This window comes from Protopterus annectens, chromosome 12.part0 (genome assembly GCF_019279795.1).
Source record: "Protopterus annectens isolate FY-2018-M chromosome 12.part0, PAN1.0, whole genome shotgun sequence".
Taxonomy (NCBI): domain Eukaryota; kingdom Metazoa; phylum Chordata; order Ceratodontiformes; family Protopteridae; genus Protopterus; species Protopterus annectens.
In genome coordinates this window covers 916,071,258-916,090,439 of record NC_056746.1, presented here as the reverse complement: position 1 = coordinate 916,090,439, position 19,182 = coordinate 916,071,258, and positions in this window count along the sequence as shown.

Below are 19,182 nucleotides of genomic sequence, written 5' to 3'. Positions count from 1 at the left end.
AGCTATTCAAGAGGTACCTACGCATGAACAAGGTCAAGGTTTTTATTCCAGGCTATTTCTGGTGCCAAGGAAGGAAAAGATTGGAGACCTATTTTGGATCTATCCATCCTAAACACATTTCTACTGCACCAAAATTCAAGATGCTCACTCTACAGCAACTTCTTCCCGTGCTGGGCAAGGAGTCTTGGCTGGTAACATTGGACCTCAAGGAGGCATACCTGCATGTCCCAATCAGACAAAATTGCAGAAGGTACCTCAGATTTCTTGCAGGTTCAACCCATTATCAATTCTCTGCATTGCCCTTTGGCTTATCTACTGCGCACAGAGTATTCACGAAATGCCTGGCATCAGTAATTGCCTACTGCAGACTTCAAGAGATACAAATATATCCCTATTTGGACGACTGCCTGATCCAAGCGGACAGCAAGCACATTCTTCAGAAACATCTGGCTTATGTAATAATGTTATTGAACTCTCTGGGATACACAGTCGACAAAAAGAAATCAAGGCTAATACCCTCTCGGAAGATAATTTTCCTGGGTGCCAATTTGGACACAAACACCCAGATGGCCTACCTCATGCCAGAGAAGCAGGGGCAACTAATTCAATACTTCAAAACACTAGCAAATTGCACCAGGCTGACTGCAAGGAAAATCCTGCAGGCTCTGGGATTCATGGCATCTTGCATCTTACTAATCCCATGTGCAAAGCTGCATATGAGGAAACTACAATTGTACCTGAAAAACATATGGTCTCAACACAGCCACAGTTTGGAAACAATAATACCACTAATTCCATGTCTGCAAAAGGAATTTCTGTGGTGGGCTCAAGCATGTCAAACAAACACAGGTCTTCCATTCAGCAAGCCTCAAGCAAATCAAGTCATCACAACAGATGCCTGGGGGGCGCACATGACAGATCGGTGCATTCAGGGCAAATGGTCCCAAAAAGAAAAGCACCTTCACATCAATCAAAAAGAAATGCTAGCAGTAATAAATGCTATTATAGCTTTCAAGGACCTTCTACAACCAGGTCAACTATTGATAAGAACGGACAACACCACAGTTATGTGGTACATAAACAAGCAGGGAGGAACACATTCCTACCCCCTATGCAGACTGGCCATGTAACTTTGGAACATGGCCATGGACTTACAAATGGAACTACAAGCACAGTACTTGCCAGGCAAGGAAAACACGCTGGCAGACAACCTAAGCAGGAATATGACAGATCCACACGAATAGAAGTTGCATCCAAAAGTTTTTACAGAAATAATCCAAGAATGGGGAAGGCCAGACATAGATCTCTTTGCCTCCCAAAAAAGTCATCAATTGACAAAATTCTGCTCAAGGATCTTCCATCCAAAGGCCTGGAGAGTGGACGCTCTCTCTTTCAGTTGGACATCAATGACAGTGTATGCCTTCCCACCTCTTCCTCTGCTGCCCAAAGTTCTATTGAAGACCAGAGCAGACAGACCAAAGATGATCCTCATTGCTCCGGACTGGCCAAGGCAACACTGGTACCCACTCCTGAGGAGCCTGATGCATTCCCCACCATGGACCCTGCCTCTAATGCCGCATCTTCTGACTAAGCACAGCTTCAAAACTCTTCACAGTCAGCTAAAAACACTCAATCTAGCTGCATGGAAGATTCCTTAGCATCACAGCAGGCCCTACTCTCCAAGGAGGTGCAGGATGTCATTTTGGAGGCCAGAAGGCCATCAACTAGAAAAGCTTACTCCGCAAAATGGAAACGTTTTTGTGTCTGGAATGAGAAAAAGGGCCAGGACCCTGGACAACTGAATTTACCTCAAATACTACAATATTTGGCTGAACTGCTTAACAGTGGACTTTCTTTCTCCTCCATCAAAATCCATGCCTCAGCCATTTCTGCAGAATACAACACTGATCCACCTTTATTCTCTCACCCTCTCTTAAGACAGTTCCTCAGAGGGGCTAAGAATTTAAGACCTCCAAGGAAACAACCAATACCTGCTTGGGATCTTAATTTCATTCTGGAAAAGCTGACCTTGCCTCCTTTTGAGCCAGCTGCCTCATCAGATTTACAATATTTGTCCTGGAAAACTGCTTTCCTTCTGGCTATCACCTCAGCTCGTAGATTTTCAGAATTACAGGCTCTCATGGCTGTCCAGCCTTTTATCATCTTCCATCAGGACAGAGTTTCCTTATGAACCAACCCGTCCTTTATGCCTAAAGTGGTATCCAGGGTAGCTTTAAACCAGGCCATACATTTACCTACTTTTTATCCTAATCCTCAAAACAAAGGGGAGAGATTACTACATTCCTTGGATATCCAGAGACAACTGTGTTATTATTTGGACAGAACAAAGCATTTCAGAAAATCAGAACAGCTCTTTGTGGCCTATGCGGTAGGAGCTCAAGGAAAGCCAATTTCCAAACAGACAATCTCAAAATGGATAGCCCACTGCATACGCTTTTGCTATTCCTTTCATGGCAAAACTGTACCTACAGGCATTAGAACTCATTCCACCAGGGCCACAGCCACCTCTGCAGCCTTCCTCAGAGGAGTTCCTACCAAGGATATTTTGAAGCAGCCACTTGGAGTTCTGTGCATACCTTCTCCAAGCACTACAACCTACCATTATACTCCAAATCTAGAGCAGGCTTTGCCACTGCAGTCTTGCAGGGCATTTTGGCTCCTCCTAGTTCCACCTAGTGCCTACCACCCCTTTCTTAGCTTTGGGATTCTACCCATCTGTTATGACTGCAGCTGTATGCACGATGAACATAGTACAGTTTTGTACCTACCATAAATGTAGATGTTCGAGTGCTAATACAGCTGCAGTCCAGGTTTCCCTCCTTCCCCTCTTGGGACAGGCCTATAGGCTAGCACATCCTCATACAACCTGATTGGGGTATTCATTTATGATGTATTTGCTTGCAACTACTGTATTTTGATTATATTGCACTGCATTATTACACAAATTTATGTATTGCCTTCCTTCCTTCTGGGGGCACCTGACATCTGGGGCAAGAAAAACTGAAGAAAATGGTGTCGGCTGGTTCCTTTATACCCTTGTTGCACTGACGTCAGGGAAGAAGCGACGACAACCGACGCCAGACCTAGACTTTGGAATTCGGCCGACCGAGGACCCGCCTGACGGCAGGAGAACCCATCTGTTATGACTGCAGCTGTATTAGCACTCGAACATCTACATTTATGGTAGGTACAAAACTGTACTATCTGAATATCTCTGCTAACACCAAAACCATGTAGTAGAAGCAGCACAGACACAATTACAGTATCCACCTTTGCCCATTGTGACTCCATATTGTCAACTGATCTACATATATCCTGCAAAAACAGGTTGCTAGCTGTAGGTGTAGAACACAAAAGCCTGTACTGGAATACAACCTACCTGAAGTGGATTCACACATTCAGTACAGAAGGTCATACTGGGCATGCTGCCACAAAGGTCATACTAGGCATACTCCCACAAAGGTCATACTAGGCATACTCCCACAAAGGTCATACTTGGCATACTCCCACACTTAGAAAAATGAAGCCCATGTTTGACAACAAACTACTGAAAGGTCATACTGGGCATTCTCCCACACTTAAAGAAATGAAGCCCATGTCTGGCAACAACAGTGGACTATTCATATCTGACAGTCGCAGATGTTTGTGCACACACTCCACACTGCACACCAGTTATGCTTTGCACACACATTGGATAGGAATACACATATATATCCAAGGACAACACACTATAATAGGCCAAACTTACACATACATAGATGTGTGGAAGAGAGTGACAGACAGTGACAAAGAGCTTCCCATCATGAGGCCTGTCCCACCCAGCACACATCCAGTTGGCTAAAACCACATGATATGCAAATGTGAATCACTGTAGACGTTTGCTTCTGGTATCCCTCAGCACTATAGTGTCTGTGGTGCTTGTGATAACTGTGTAACATGACTGTACAAGTCATTATTCATCTAGCAGTTGTATACACATTCCTGTTGAATGTAAACCTGTGTGTGACTGAGTGTTGTGTGTGTGCTTCCAGATGAATGGTTTATGGCCCATTCACACATACTGCACTCCCCATTGCCCTACTTTGGCAAGCCTGCTGATGTCATTCACCTTGAAATACACCTTTGAGAAAGGAGTAGCCCTGTAAGCTCCATGGCGCATGCTATAACTGCATAATGCTGTAGTGTGATGTACTACTTAGGTAGGAGTTCTAATCCCAGACATGGCAACTGTGAAACTCTGTGTGTGTTAGTCTGTGTAGGGATCAATGTTTTTGAGGCCATTCACAGTCACTACACTTTCCATTGTCCTACTTTGGTAAGCTTACTGATGTAATTCACCTTGAAATACACCTTTGGGGAAGGAGTAGTCCTGTAAGCTCTTAAGCATGCTATAACTGCATAATGCTGTAGTGTGATGTACTAGTTAGGTAGGAATTCTAATCCCAGACATGGCAACTGTGAAACTCTGTGTGTGTCTGTGTAGGGATCAATGCTTTTCAGGCCATTCACAGTCACTACACTTTCCATTGCCCTACTTTGTGGAAGGAGTAGCCCTATAAGCTCTGTGGCATGTGCAATAAATGTAGTACACTGTAGTAATACATACCTAGGTAGGGGGTTTGAATCTCAGCACTGTCAAGAGTGTGTGTGTTTGTCATCAATATCCTGTGTGGAGGTAGCTGTGATTGTGTAATTACAGGACTCATTGTGGGGTGGGTTTTGCAAATTTCTTATATGGAGGACCTATTATATGTCACAATGTCTACCTTACAAGGACAACAGATGTAAAGCAGCAGAGAGGCTGGTGTAAACAATCCATACCCCTACATGTGGCATTATGGATTGGGGAACAGTATAGGCAACCCTTGTATTACCCACAGAACACTCTCCACCCATGTCTCATACACAAGCACACTTGGGTAGGCGACAACCACTATGTTGGTAGTTCCCTGCATATTGCCCACAGATAGTAACCATGGTGTGATTGCAGTGGACTACAGAGGACATGGCACCCTGTTCCATCCCTACAATAAGCAAATAATTGCTTACAGTGGTCCTTTGCTATGTTCCACACTGGACACCTGCAACAACTGTAGAGTCATCAAATGTAACCCACAAAGGACATACCATGCCTTCTACACATGCCCTGAATGGACAGATGTCACTAACACCAGTGAATACCTGTATCATGCTGTCAATGTAGGTGCAGGATTAACCTGAGTTCCATTGGCAGTTTTCACCACATGAGGTCAGGAATGTCATATCAAATAATCTGCCCACACAACATGCCCCAGACACCCCAGGTACACTTCCACATGTCACAGAACATACCACATCCCAGACACCGTCCATGTTATGGAATATAGAACACATACATGGCAATCATTGCACAGTACTGGCCTTATGCCAAGGTGTACCCTTTGCCTTGCCTTGTACAGCCTTCTGGCACAGTCTACCACTACACACCTGTGAAGCAATGAACCCATGCATGTCAGTACTGGCAAACCTGTGTTTGTGTGTGGAGATTAATGATTTGGAAGCTATTCACACTCACACCTCCCATTGCCCTACAGAAGCATGCCTTCTGATGTCAGTCACCTTGACATACCCTTTGTCCATATATCATCCTGATGACCTCTGTGGTGCATGTGATACCTTCATAATACTGTAATGTAGCAAACTAGTTGGGAATTCTAATCCTGACCCTGCCAACTGTGATAATGTGTGCGAGTCTCTGAGAGAGTGTGGCTGTGTTGTCTTTGACACCTATGTTTCTGGACAGGCACATGTACTACGCCTACCTTATCCCTTCTTTATCACAGTTGCTGATGTCACTCACCTTCAAATGTACCTTTGGACAGCTCTCCAACATGTAAGCTCTGTGGTGCATGCAATAACTGCATAAAAATGTAATAGCAATACATAGTCAGGGGTTTGAAACCCCGTACTGGTAAGTGTGTGAGACAAACATGCTTAGCTCTTACTCCCCTACCCACTTCCTTTCTTACTTTGTCTCTGTTTGTCTCTTTCACTCCCTCTCTGGTGGATGTGGAAAAGTACACCTGCTTTGCTTAGGCAGCAGCTTCTGTTTTGTAAATGATGCTCATGATCAGCTGATGGCCTGTGCATGAATTGCAGTCCCCCACTAGCTGATTGCATGTGAAACAGCTGTGGTAACATTCCCATAGCCAACTGCATGGAAACACACTCCTATAACTAAGAACATCATGTGGGTGTTGGCCCTTATCATTCACTGTGAGCAGGACTTCATGTCAGTGTTTAGCAAACAGCATCACAGAGGGTAGTGGGATATTCCTCTTACAACATACACTGTGGAGACAGGCCAACAAACAGGAGGGGGATGTTTTAGACATGAGTACCGAATGTAAGTCTTGCTCTTTTACATTTGAAGTACTGTTGGTTTAACAGGGTTTGTGTGGATATGGCTGGTTTACATGATTTAATACCTGTATTATGTGTTTGAGGAAACTCTCACCTGTAGGGCTATCTGCAGACTGGCCAGTGTTTGGAGTCTTACATGTTTTACTTACAGATGACCTCTCTTTAGAAATGCAGTAGCATAGTGTGAGGATTGCAGTCAGTACATGGTGACAGCCATGAGAGTTACTGACTTCATATTCCCTCAGAAGACATATGTCACAACAAACCCTGTTACACCAGTAAATGTCTGAGTTTATCACAGCAACATGTCAATATTGGCCCTGTGTTTGTGCCTCCAGCCACAGCTCCGTCAACTTTTGTACATATGTCATTCAGTAAGAGGTGCATATGTTCAGTACACCATTATTTGACATCATACCTGATAAGCCAGTGAGATATCAGACTGCTAGACATGTTATTTATAGTAGGGCTTATATTTGGGGACAAAACCTGGACATTCTGTTGTAGTGTGTACAGTAGTGAGGTTTGTGTACTTATGGTGATTGTCAACAGAGTGTGTACTGTGAATATGTACCTTGGCTTGTGTACAGACTGTGGTAGATGTCATTGTCCTTGGCCCTGTTAAGATTTTGCATGCTGCTCCAGTATATGGTACCCTATCCGGTGTACATGTTTGTAGGGGCAAACCCACATGTCCCATACCACAGTCAGGCATCAGAATACACTGTGTATTGGCCTAGTATATGTAGGGTTAGTGAGTGTCACATATGAGGATGGTGTTGATCAGACAGTCCATATACTGTAATATTAAGCACGCTTACCATATGTGGCTGTGTTCAGATTGGTTGTGGGTATGCACTTTCACACAGATGTCTGTTTCTCCATGCTGTTACATGCCTGTAGAGCCTGCTATATTTGCAGGTACATGTGTATTCCCCCATAACAAATGTAGGCCAGTGTTGTGGCAGTCTGCCTGTAGTTTGTACAGTGCTTTGTGACATGCTTAGCAGCTCAGTGTACTTATCCAGTGTGATGCTATGTCCAAATATTTGTCAGATGTACTGCTGCTGGGCCACCATAACTGTTGTGTATTTCTGACATAGCAGTGGGATGCTGTACAGATGTATGTCACTAACTAGTGGGTAGTATTTGGGATTGTGACCTCTCCTCCTCCAGTTATGTGTCAGGACAGACAGGAGTGTGTGAATGCATAAACTGTGTGAGCATATCTATTCCAGTATTTGTGATATCCCCATTTACATGGCTGGTAACATCCACTTTGTCAGGCTTGGTCCACATGTCTTGCACTAAGGGGTTCTGTGTATACCTCTGGACTGACCAGTGTGTGTCAGACTGTCAACATTTATTAGTCATATCTCTTCTGTATTCCACAGGACCATTACTGTGATATCTGTGGTACTGTACTATGATGATCTAAGGATGTCTGTCAGTAACCAATGGCATACATGTCAGTAGCAGATGTGACTTCCTACACACAACATTTCTGTTAAGACCACCGTTGTTACAGTAGCAAGAGTCTACATTTATACCTGCAATAGTTACATGACATCTCCTTGCACTAAGAGGTTGTGATTATTGGTGCTGAGGTATGACTCCACTACATGTTTTGGACATATGTTAAACATGTGTGTAAAAAATATATATATATATATATATATATATATATATATATATATATATAGATAGATAGGTATATACATATACAGAGAGAGATACATATATGGATATCTATATATATATATATATATATATATATATATATATATATAGACATATGTATATATATATGCATACACATATATTTATAGATATCTACATATATATATATATATATATATATATATATATATATATATATATATATATATATATGTATACACATATTTATAAATATCTATATGTATGTATATATATACACATATATATGATATACATACATATAGATATCTACATATATATATATACATACATATATATATATATATATATATATATAATATATATGCATATATATATATATATATATGTGTGTGTGTGTATATATGTATATATATATATATATATATATATATATATATATATATATATATATATATATATATATATATGTGCATGCACACATATATGTGTATATATATATATATATATATATATATATATATATATATATATATATATATATATATATATATATATATATATATATCCTTGTGTGTAAACATGACTGTTGGATATACCTTCCCAGATGTATCACACCGTATTTATCTGATATGTGTATATGTAGATTTAACAACATACGTGATTCAACAGTAATATCACTGACAAGTGCTACGCTATTGTAGAAGTCATAGCAGTTGCTCAATACTATTCAGTATGTGTACTGACAGATATATTAGAAAAATAGCAACTGTATTCACAGCTGTGATGGCTCAGTTGTTAACTGCCATGACTGTAATGTACAGGGTCCTGGGTTCAAGTCCTGCAAGGGCTGTTTATTTTGTTGTTGGGCAGAACAAGGGCCGTTGGCTACAGAGTGGTTAAGGCAGTTTTGAGCAGCTTTAAGTGGGTTTGCATGACAATAAGCACTGATAACGTACTATTAAATGTACAGGCACTTACACCATGTAGGCTTCGAATACCAGTGCTCAAATCTGAAACCTGCTAAGCATGGCTCAGCCCTGGTAACCAGTGCTCACATTTTGGTCAGATAAAATAGGGTAATGACATCTTTAATAAGTGTATTTAATGCCATGTACATAACATGCATCTATGTGCTGTCATTACAGTAGCAAGGGGTGAGTGTCTACTGTCTGGGATACCTGAGTATATATGGCTTGTACAACACACTTTTCCATTTGAATATGTTACATGCATGGGTAGTATCCCAGGTTATATGCAGTCACACTGGCATGTAGTGTATCATTATGTTAGTACTATTGACAGTGCATTCCCAAGTAAGATTAGATTGCAGATTGTAGTATTGGAACCAAACACCCCTGCATACAAAGATGGACTCTGAGTCCTCACTGTCGTGTTCCTTGTGTGCAAGCTGTCTCACATTAAATATTTCCTACTGGATATTGATCTGACATGTGGAAATTAACTGTAGACTACTGTGTGTATAGCACATGTCATTGAGGGCTGCTGTCATGTAGTAGTGGCATACCTATCAGGGTCAGACATCTCTCTGTCAGCATATTCATCCTAATGCAAAGCCAGTTGGCTAGCTGATGTCTGTCTATCCTCTGTACAGATGTGCAGATGTTGGGTATACATCTTTGCTACTTACAGGCAATCTATGCTTGACTGACACTGACATGTCTGCCCAGCTGTGTTATGAATGCCACAGCTAGGAATCCACATCCTGTATGCACCACATGCCATGGATACCTCAACTACACTACCACAGTCAACAGAACATGCTTGGGTACAGGTCTCCAAGACAGACACTGACTATGTTATTATTACATGTTGCATACATGTCAACTGGAGCACCTCACTGGCCCTCTGCAAGAGGTAACCAGATGATTGGTAGTTGCATGTAACTCTCACCCTGAGGATCACCCCTGTGGTATCTGTTGATAGATGGCCTACAGGCACATGGCAGGTGGCATGATACCACTGTACACACATCCCCTACACTTCCCATCTCACCATGGACAATAGTTTGGTACACACCTATGAACACCTGCACCGGCGGACCTCAGTACTGACAAATGTGTATGTGTGCATTACTGAGAATAACAGTGTCTGTGTGTTGATAGACCTGTAGTTGAGAATACTCTGCGGCCCTTCACATCCACCGCACCCCCCATTGCCATAGTTAGATGTGGCTGCTGCTGCACTGGACATTACATATACCTTATTACACTCTTCTCCCTAAGGGCTACCTGGGGCTTGCAGTATCAGCACAACACTGTTGTACAAATGGATTGATAGGCATGGGTTACCCTCTGAGTTCTAGCAAGTGTGTATATGTGTTTATATTTGTAGGATAAAGCATTCTGAGACCACATTCTCCTAATACAATATACCTTGCCACACAGTGTTGAGGATAGTGATGTTACTGATTGTAGGATAGCCATGACAATGCGTCACCCTACTATCCCTGTGGCATGTGCTTTAGATGCATATCCCTGTAGTAGCACTCTTGGGCTAGACAATGGGTTGTATTGCAGTCCTGGTCAATGTGTGATGGTGGGTATGTCAGAGTGTTATCATGGGTTTCAGTGCATACAATATCCATTGTGGGGTATGGGTGCTGGGTATACTGTCTTTACACCATGGCACCCCCAGTACATGTCCCATGTTCCATTGTATGGGGACCACTGTCACCATCAACCATACAGGTAAGTGATAACACTATCCAGGCCAGTTATGCATGTGCAACTTATCTGTAACAAAATGGACACACTGACAAGGTAGTTAGCACTGATAAGCCCAGGTCTCTTAAATATGTGTATGACTGTTATGTGTTTGTCAATGTGTATATGACAGTATGTCACACTATGTATTCTCCATAAACAACCAGTACATCCCCATTACCATACTGTACAGGCCTGGGGATGTTCTTCATGTAACGTGTAACCTGGAACATACCTCATCCTAAAAGCTGTCTGGTGTGTGCAATTAAGGTCACACACATAAGTAGCACTACATTCCTAGGTAGGGGTTCTAGTCCCACTGTTGCCAAGTAAGTGTGTGTGTGTGTGTGTGTGTGTGTGTGTGTGTGTGTGTGTGAGAGAGAGAATCTACTTCTGTTTGCAGAATATACATGTCATAGGAGGTCATCTGTCCGAGAACTGCCTGGCATATGCTAACATTGCACAGGTATCATCCTGTGGAAATACATTCCATCACAACTAGTGGTAGATGTGTAAATGCCCTCTTCCCCACTGTATAGGTGTACAGCAATACTGGAGTTGGTATATATAGCTGTTGTACAAATGGATTGATAGGCATGGGATACCCTCTGAGTTCTGGCAAGTGTGTGTATGTGTGCATGTGTGTATATTTGTAGGATACAGCATTCTGAGGCCACATTCTCTTAATACAATACACCTTGCCACACAGTGTTAGGGATAGTGATGTTACTGACCTTAGGAGAGCCATGACAATGCAGGCACATGCAGTAACTGTTATACAGACCTGTGACATGTGTGCACCTGTACTCAGGATATGGCACAGCCAAGGTGTCACAGTGCCATACCCCCTTGTAGGATACAACAGCAGACTATCATCCTGCTGACACATGGACACCTACAACACAAACAGAATACATTATGGAGACCACAATCACTCAGTGTTAATAACAGGTATAATGCATCATGGTTGGACACCTACACTTCCTGACATGTAAGCATTAAACGTTACTGCTGACAGCATGTTACACAGCATTGCATTGGTATACTGTAGTACAGTCACCCTGTGCATCAGAACCATATTAGCCTGTCCCTACATCGATGTTATGGATGACAGAGATGTAGCACAGGTATCATCATATGCACAGGCTGTGTTGTTGGTTTGCCAGAGACCCAGGCTGAGCCATACATTTGACACCAGGTGTGTGAGTGAGGGAGGGGTCTAATTATTAATTTGGCTGTGGTGTTTGTAGGTATGGGGTTGCCTAGCTGTGCTGGTATTGTGTGTGTGTGTGTGTGTGTGTGTGTGTGTGTGTGTGTGTGTGTGTGTGTGTATGCATATATGCAGTTCTGCCATTTGGCTGCCCTATACAGGGGTTTGTTGGACAGCTGCAGACCGTACCTGGCAGGGTGTGCAGTTCACCATCTCCAGCCATGGACATGTGAACTGTGCCTGCCAGGGGTTCCAGGAGCACCACCAGGTACAAGCCATGATATGGTATTCTCCCCTTATGATGACATGTGTCCGCTGGATCTGGCCAGGGCCATGTGCACGTGGCCTGCTGTGGTGTGGTGTGGACAGCACCCCCCCCTGCAGTGCTGGGGCTGGTACTGCCACTATGGCAGCAGCTCTGTGTTCTGGCATGTCCTTGTCAACCTCCAGCTGTTGGTGTTGCTGGCCTACATCCACGTGGCTGTCACACCACTCCCACCATATGCTCGAGCATGGACATTCCATGGTCCAGGATTTCCACCATCTCACCAAACCATCTATCCATGACCTCTGAAAAATAACAGAGTTTACCTGCAAGATCACAGATGTTAGTAACAGCTGAAGGAGTACCCCTCTGCAGCCACAGAGCCTGTCTGGTGTACAGTTCCATGTGTGCCTGCACCTCCATGACAGCCTAAAACATGTGTCTGGTGGTACCAGATGTGGCACTTCTACCAGGGGCACAATGACCAGCAGCCCTCCAACAAGCACCCCTGCACATCTGCCTATGTGGTATCCCACTGGGCATCTGGCTATGGCTGCTGCATCCAGACACATATGCCATAGATACCACACTGTCCTGTCCCATGCCACCAACTGTCAACTTTCCCTAAACTATGGCCATTGGTGATGGGGTATGTATAGGCATTGTGACTGTGTGTGGGGATGGGGTGGATAAGATTGGGATGTCAAACGATGGTGCAGCTTCAGCCCCTGACAACCCCGCCTGTGCCTCAACACACCTATCATCATTTTCAGTGGATGTATGGACACCAACGTCAGATTGCCTGCAGGAGGGACCCTGACCCACCTCGCCACCTGTGAGGGGGAAAACACACACACACACACCCTGACATTCCACCATACTACTTACCTGTCCGTGATTTTACAGAATGTCCCTAGTTTTGTCTCTTAATTTCCCCATCCTGCATCAGTCTTGAATAATTACAGTCAATAATACCAATCGTTAACATATCATTCTTCTAATTGCTCAGAAAAGGGATCACAAAACATGACCTGTTACTCCATTAACTCTTTTACTTGATTGGAGTCATGTTTTCAAAGACTCCCTGATGTCATCCAGTGTTCACCCTGGCTTTGTCCAGACGTCTTGAACATGGCCCCCATATGTTATGGGCTATTACAGTCACTCAATAATGTCCTGCACAGAAGTGTCATACTTTACTATTGTTCAGTAGATGCAAGATCTGTTGCTCTATACACTTTTTATGTGAACTACAGTAATATGTGGAAACACACTCTGTTGTTGTCCAGTAATTCCCCAATGCATCTTTACTGCTGCATACATGGGTATTCTTTCACCTTTCTGCTGATTGCAATTAAAACAGTATCCCTGGTGTCTAGTTTTCCCTCCCAATGCATCTTTCATACTGCAGACTTTATTATACTAGCAGCTGTCCTGAGATTACTTGTCAGTAATGTATTCCTGGTGTCTAATGTGTCTGTCCATGTCCATGTACTGTACAATTTCTAAGGGAAGTTGAGAGGTATGAACAGCCCCACACTCACACATGTGCATGTATGGACACATACACACACATACACATCAACCCCGCCTCCACACCACCAGATTGCACTTGCAGACAACTTACCCCCCTCACAGACACACACACACACACACACACACACACACTTACAGATGAGGTTGCACAAAGATATTACACACAGGCCTCTCATTACCCATCTGTCAACATGCATGACATATGGCGCTCAACAGCATGCAGTGCAGCTATAGTTAATCCCTGCTAGCAACAGTATACATCTCTGTGATACATGAGTTGTGTTAGGTGATGCCCCTTCCCCTGGAGCACACTGCACCCGTGTACACAGTATTGCTCTGCACCTGTTCAGCACCTTGGCATTTACTGTGCACCATACTTCACAGGTGTACACACCATTGCTGAATGTGTATATGTGTGTCAGTTATGTTTGCTCTGCTGCTCACAGCCCCTATGTGTTTGTCCGATACATACCTGGGATGATATGTGGACAGATGTCATTTATGAATGCCTGATGTCTGATTTACAGATCAAATCAGCAGCGGTGCATGGATGGCCAATAAAATACAATTACACTGACAACCTTCAAACCTTACCATGGCTATGGGGAGTGTACACACGCTTATTGATATGGTGCCCTCTTCCCTGATATGCCATGGGGCCACATTACTGCATATGTTAACATTACACAAACCTGATATGTGACATATGACCTTTGTAATCAAATGCAGTATCAAACAAATGTGTTAGTTGTGCAGATGCTGATTGAGATGCATATAATTTGCGGGTGCATATGTGTGCACACCCTTATGATGGTTTGTTGCACCTACTGTTATGTGTACTACAGCAGTCAGTTTTCCTGGAAGGGGTATACTAGCATGGGCCATCTGCATTTGCCAGTATTTGCTCACTCTGTCCTACAAATGTCCCCCAACTCTGCATAACTACAAAGTCAACTCATGTGCACAGCCCTTGGAGGTCACACAGTGCCGTCACTGTTGCTGTTGAGGCAGGGTTATGTTTGCCACAATTCATGACCTTGACTGTGTGCACTGCTTCAGTGCACTGTTGTGTTTCAGAATGACCCCCCTCCCCACCCACAGCCTTTTTGCCTACACGTGTGTCATTTTGCAATGTCCCAAACTCTGAACACAATGTGTACCAGCCTAGTCCCTGCTAATGAGTGGCAAACATACAGGTGTACACTGGCACGGGCAAGGTACAGATGGGGATAGTGGACCTGAGGTGGGGTGAGGTGTTGGTTGTGCAGCACATGTATCTTAATTGATACTGTCTGTAGGTTTCCAACATGGTCTTGGTACACCAGTACACATTGCAACACATGCCTTTCGGGGACTTTTGCTGTTATGCATACACTGCCTGTAGAGAGGCATGGCTGATGTTTCCTGTGGTACAACTGTCCCATCTGAGTACCCTAACCCATGGGCCACACTTATGCAGATTCCAGGCAATTGCTGACACAGGTACTTCACAGCCAGTACTTGCTAGACATTCCTGCAACTCACTCAGTGTTGTGGCATGTTACTAGCCAGCCTGCATGACCAGTTTGAAATGTGTTGTCATCTGTCTTGGATGGCCATCTGTTTATTTTCTACATTAATCCTGTCCCGTACATCCTCGCCACATATATGATTGTCTACACTGTTTGAGAATGGTATGTGCAATGGTGAGGTAAGGCTACATGTCCGACTCCTGGGTGCAACCTGTATGGTATGGGATCCATTCCATGGATTGTAAGATGTGTGCAAGCCGCAGCTGCCACTGTTGCAGGTAAGTGGGCACATTTGATGGCCAAACGTCTTGGACAGCAGACCATTTTTTAGTGCGACATTGAGGAGCTTTACTTACTGGAAGGTCCAAACTCATGAAGAATGCATGCTGTCAGTACCTCAAAAGCTGCTTCCACAATATGTTATCTGGAGTGTATGCACACATATGCTTCCAGTGTTTGTGAAGGTATGTATTCCCCATATTTGCTGTCCTAACATAGGATTCTATATTACACATTCATTGCTCATGTTAAAACCACATTGCAGGTTGTAAGGGTTGTGGAATGCAGTATTGTGATATGACGTAATGTAGATCTGTAACAGTTGGCATTGTAATAGTGGTTTATACACTGTTGTAGTACTGAAGGCCATTTGTCCCACCATTATGTTCATCTCTGTGCACACATATTGCAGTGACAGGTTGTTAATTATATTGCAGGACTCTTACATACCCTTCAGATACACCACCATGGTGACCACTGTGATGCAATGCAATTAACAGCAACAATACGTGAACATGTACAGCATGCATTATGCGTAGGTGTTAGATTTCTGCATGGAATATACCATGGCCATAACATAACATGACTGGCATATTGGCAAACCTGAACAAACACCATACTCACCAGCTACAGGCTGCTGCCCCAGAGGTAAACCAGAGGGACCTACATAATTGTGTGTGAGATGTGATGTCAGTAGCCACACCTGTGGCATTCGTACATGGTGGGTACAGCATTACAGTATATCAACAGTACAAACCCACAATACTACAGATTATGCATATCTGTTTATTACTACAACACAGCAACAGACTATATAGATTTCATCTCACATATGCATGATTAAACTCTAGAGATGCAGATGGATATGCAACGGTGGTCTATTGATGTTCCCTGTGGCCTTACCTGCCACTCCTCAGCCATTGTGCAGGTAGCACCCACCTCCACTATACTCTCCGCCGGGTCTTGTATTTGCAGGCGGGTGCCGTGAGGCTGGCGAGGAGCTCCTAAACATGTGTCAGGAAAGGCTGGATGGTATGACCCCCCTGTTGCAAGCTGGTCCGCCCTAACCGCAGCAGCACGCCGATGGGCATGGCAGAGTAGATCAGTGCATTGATATCGGACCTGTTCCTAACTGCAGTTATGCAGGCTGACACCGTTTACCCTGTGGACAAAATCATTCCACAGCATGGTCCTTTCCTGCAGATCATGGGCTGTACGCCCGAACAGGGTTTGGTAGTGCTTGCACCAGGTATTATTTGATGACATCATTCTCCTCTGCTGTGTACATAGGAAGTCTCTCCCTGGACATTTTGCCTGAAAGACATAAAGAGGAAAACGGGTCTGAGGACCTCATACTGCAAGGATGTCATAGTTGTTAATACACATCTCTGTCTCCCCCCCACCATATCTGCAACAACAATCTGATCACACAACTCAATGGGTATGTCTACAGAAGACCTACCATTGGGACATATATCGTATTGTACAACAATTTGTGCCATGTGGTTGTAGTCATGTTCTATGTTGAAACACTATCATTGGTGGCCTTTTATGAACAATGTCACCTGCATGCAATTGTAAGGTCCACTGTGGTTCCATATATGCATGTGTTCTGTTTGCTATGTGACTGCTGCACATCTGTTGTTTTGTGTTGATGGGGATAGCTATGCATGCAGTTAGACATAATCCCAGAATGTGTGGACTATTACTACCCACATATGTTCTATAACAGTGACACAGTAGCATGTTTGGGAAAACAGTTGCCAGCAGAACCACCTCTCCCACCTCATCTCGCCATGTTACCAGACCACATCACATCTGGGACCCACCCTGGGACCTCATCATCTACTGGTTCTGCACTACCTTCAGGTGGAACCACCTCAGGGGGGATGGTGTTCACCCCTCCCGGGAGCAGACACAGACAGAATTCTGTCACTCGAAGTCAGGTCCAGGGTCTGGTGCATAGGGAGCTCCACAGAGACATGCTACAGCACCTTGAGGCCCTCAGTACACAATCACAGGGTCCGCATGCTGATCCTGCTCAACCCCAAGCCCAGGCACCTTTAGGGCCGTGAAGATGATGTTGTGACTGCCCATGGGTGGGGGACCTTGGTCCCATTGTTTCCATATGGGGGCTCATGGGCTTCCACATTCCAGACAACACTCCCCATTCAAGGTGTTTACCCACCACATGTGTCATATACCATCCCTGTATGCTGTCTTGTCTGTCTTCCAACCTAACCTACCTCCCCAAATATACCTACTATCCTTCCCCAAAATGCCAATCCCACCTTCACAAATAAGGGCAATGTGTTCCCAACATGGAATTCACACCTGACATAACTGTCCATTTTGCACTCACTCACTGCTGTATACATATATATATGTATGTGTGTATTGATGTGTGATGTTTTCTCACACATGTCATGCAGCACTGTCATTCAACAGTAGGGGACATGTATTTATATAGATATGTTTGTGTGTGTTTATATTTATGTAGACATACATGTATATATGCATAGGTTTACCATCAAATGGTCAACAGTAACATGCTCGACAGCCACCTCCTCGACCATGGTAGGAGCGACTCTCAGAATGTCGACGTTCATTTGTACATCCATTTAAAAGGATGTACACGGGCAGGGAGTTTCAGCATGTATGTCAATGGGAGAGTTCCACCTTAAGGTCGACAGAATTTGTCGACGTTGCTGCATCGATCATACAACCTACTTCATTTTCATGAGTCAACGTTATTTGTTGCGGAAATCACCATTCGTGGACGTTATTTTCATCCTTGTGATAGTAAACCATATATATATATATATATATATATATATATATATATATATATATATGTGTGTGTGTGTGTAGATATATATTATGAGTTGTGTGTGTGTGTATATATATATATATATATATATATATATATATATATATAGATACATGTGTGTGTGTGTCTGTATACCTGTAGATATATATATTCAAACATCAGGTCTACACACTCTCACTCTCTCCTTCCTGCACAGCTGCACTGTTCTGCCTTGCTACAACACAGACAGGTGTCACATGTGGACACAGCGTTACATTAGGGGAGTATATCTAGGGACAGATTGCAGGTAATCCTATTACACACCTATGGCATTTGTGCATGCTACATTACATTTTCACATGACTGTCCTGCAAGTAGTGGGCTCTGAAAATCATGTGTCCATCATAACAGCATTACTTCCACCACCAGCTATTGGCAACACTAATTTATATGTCTTGCGGTACACAACACACACTGATGGCTTACATCTTGTCATTCAGTGCTGATCTGCACAGTTGACAGGTCTGGTGTACAGTTCCATGTGGCCCACTAACCACAGTGACAGACACTATTGTCCATAGCAGTTGTTTAGCAGGACATCATTACAACACCTGATGGTACATATAAATCATTCCACATCATCTATCCCATTATTATAGACCAAGTACTACATTCAATTACATGCATATATGCTTCACATATCTGTTGTGGGATTGTTGTATCTTCTCAATACAGTTTGCTGTGTCCCCTTGGTTAACTTAGGA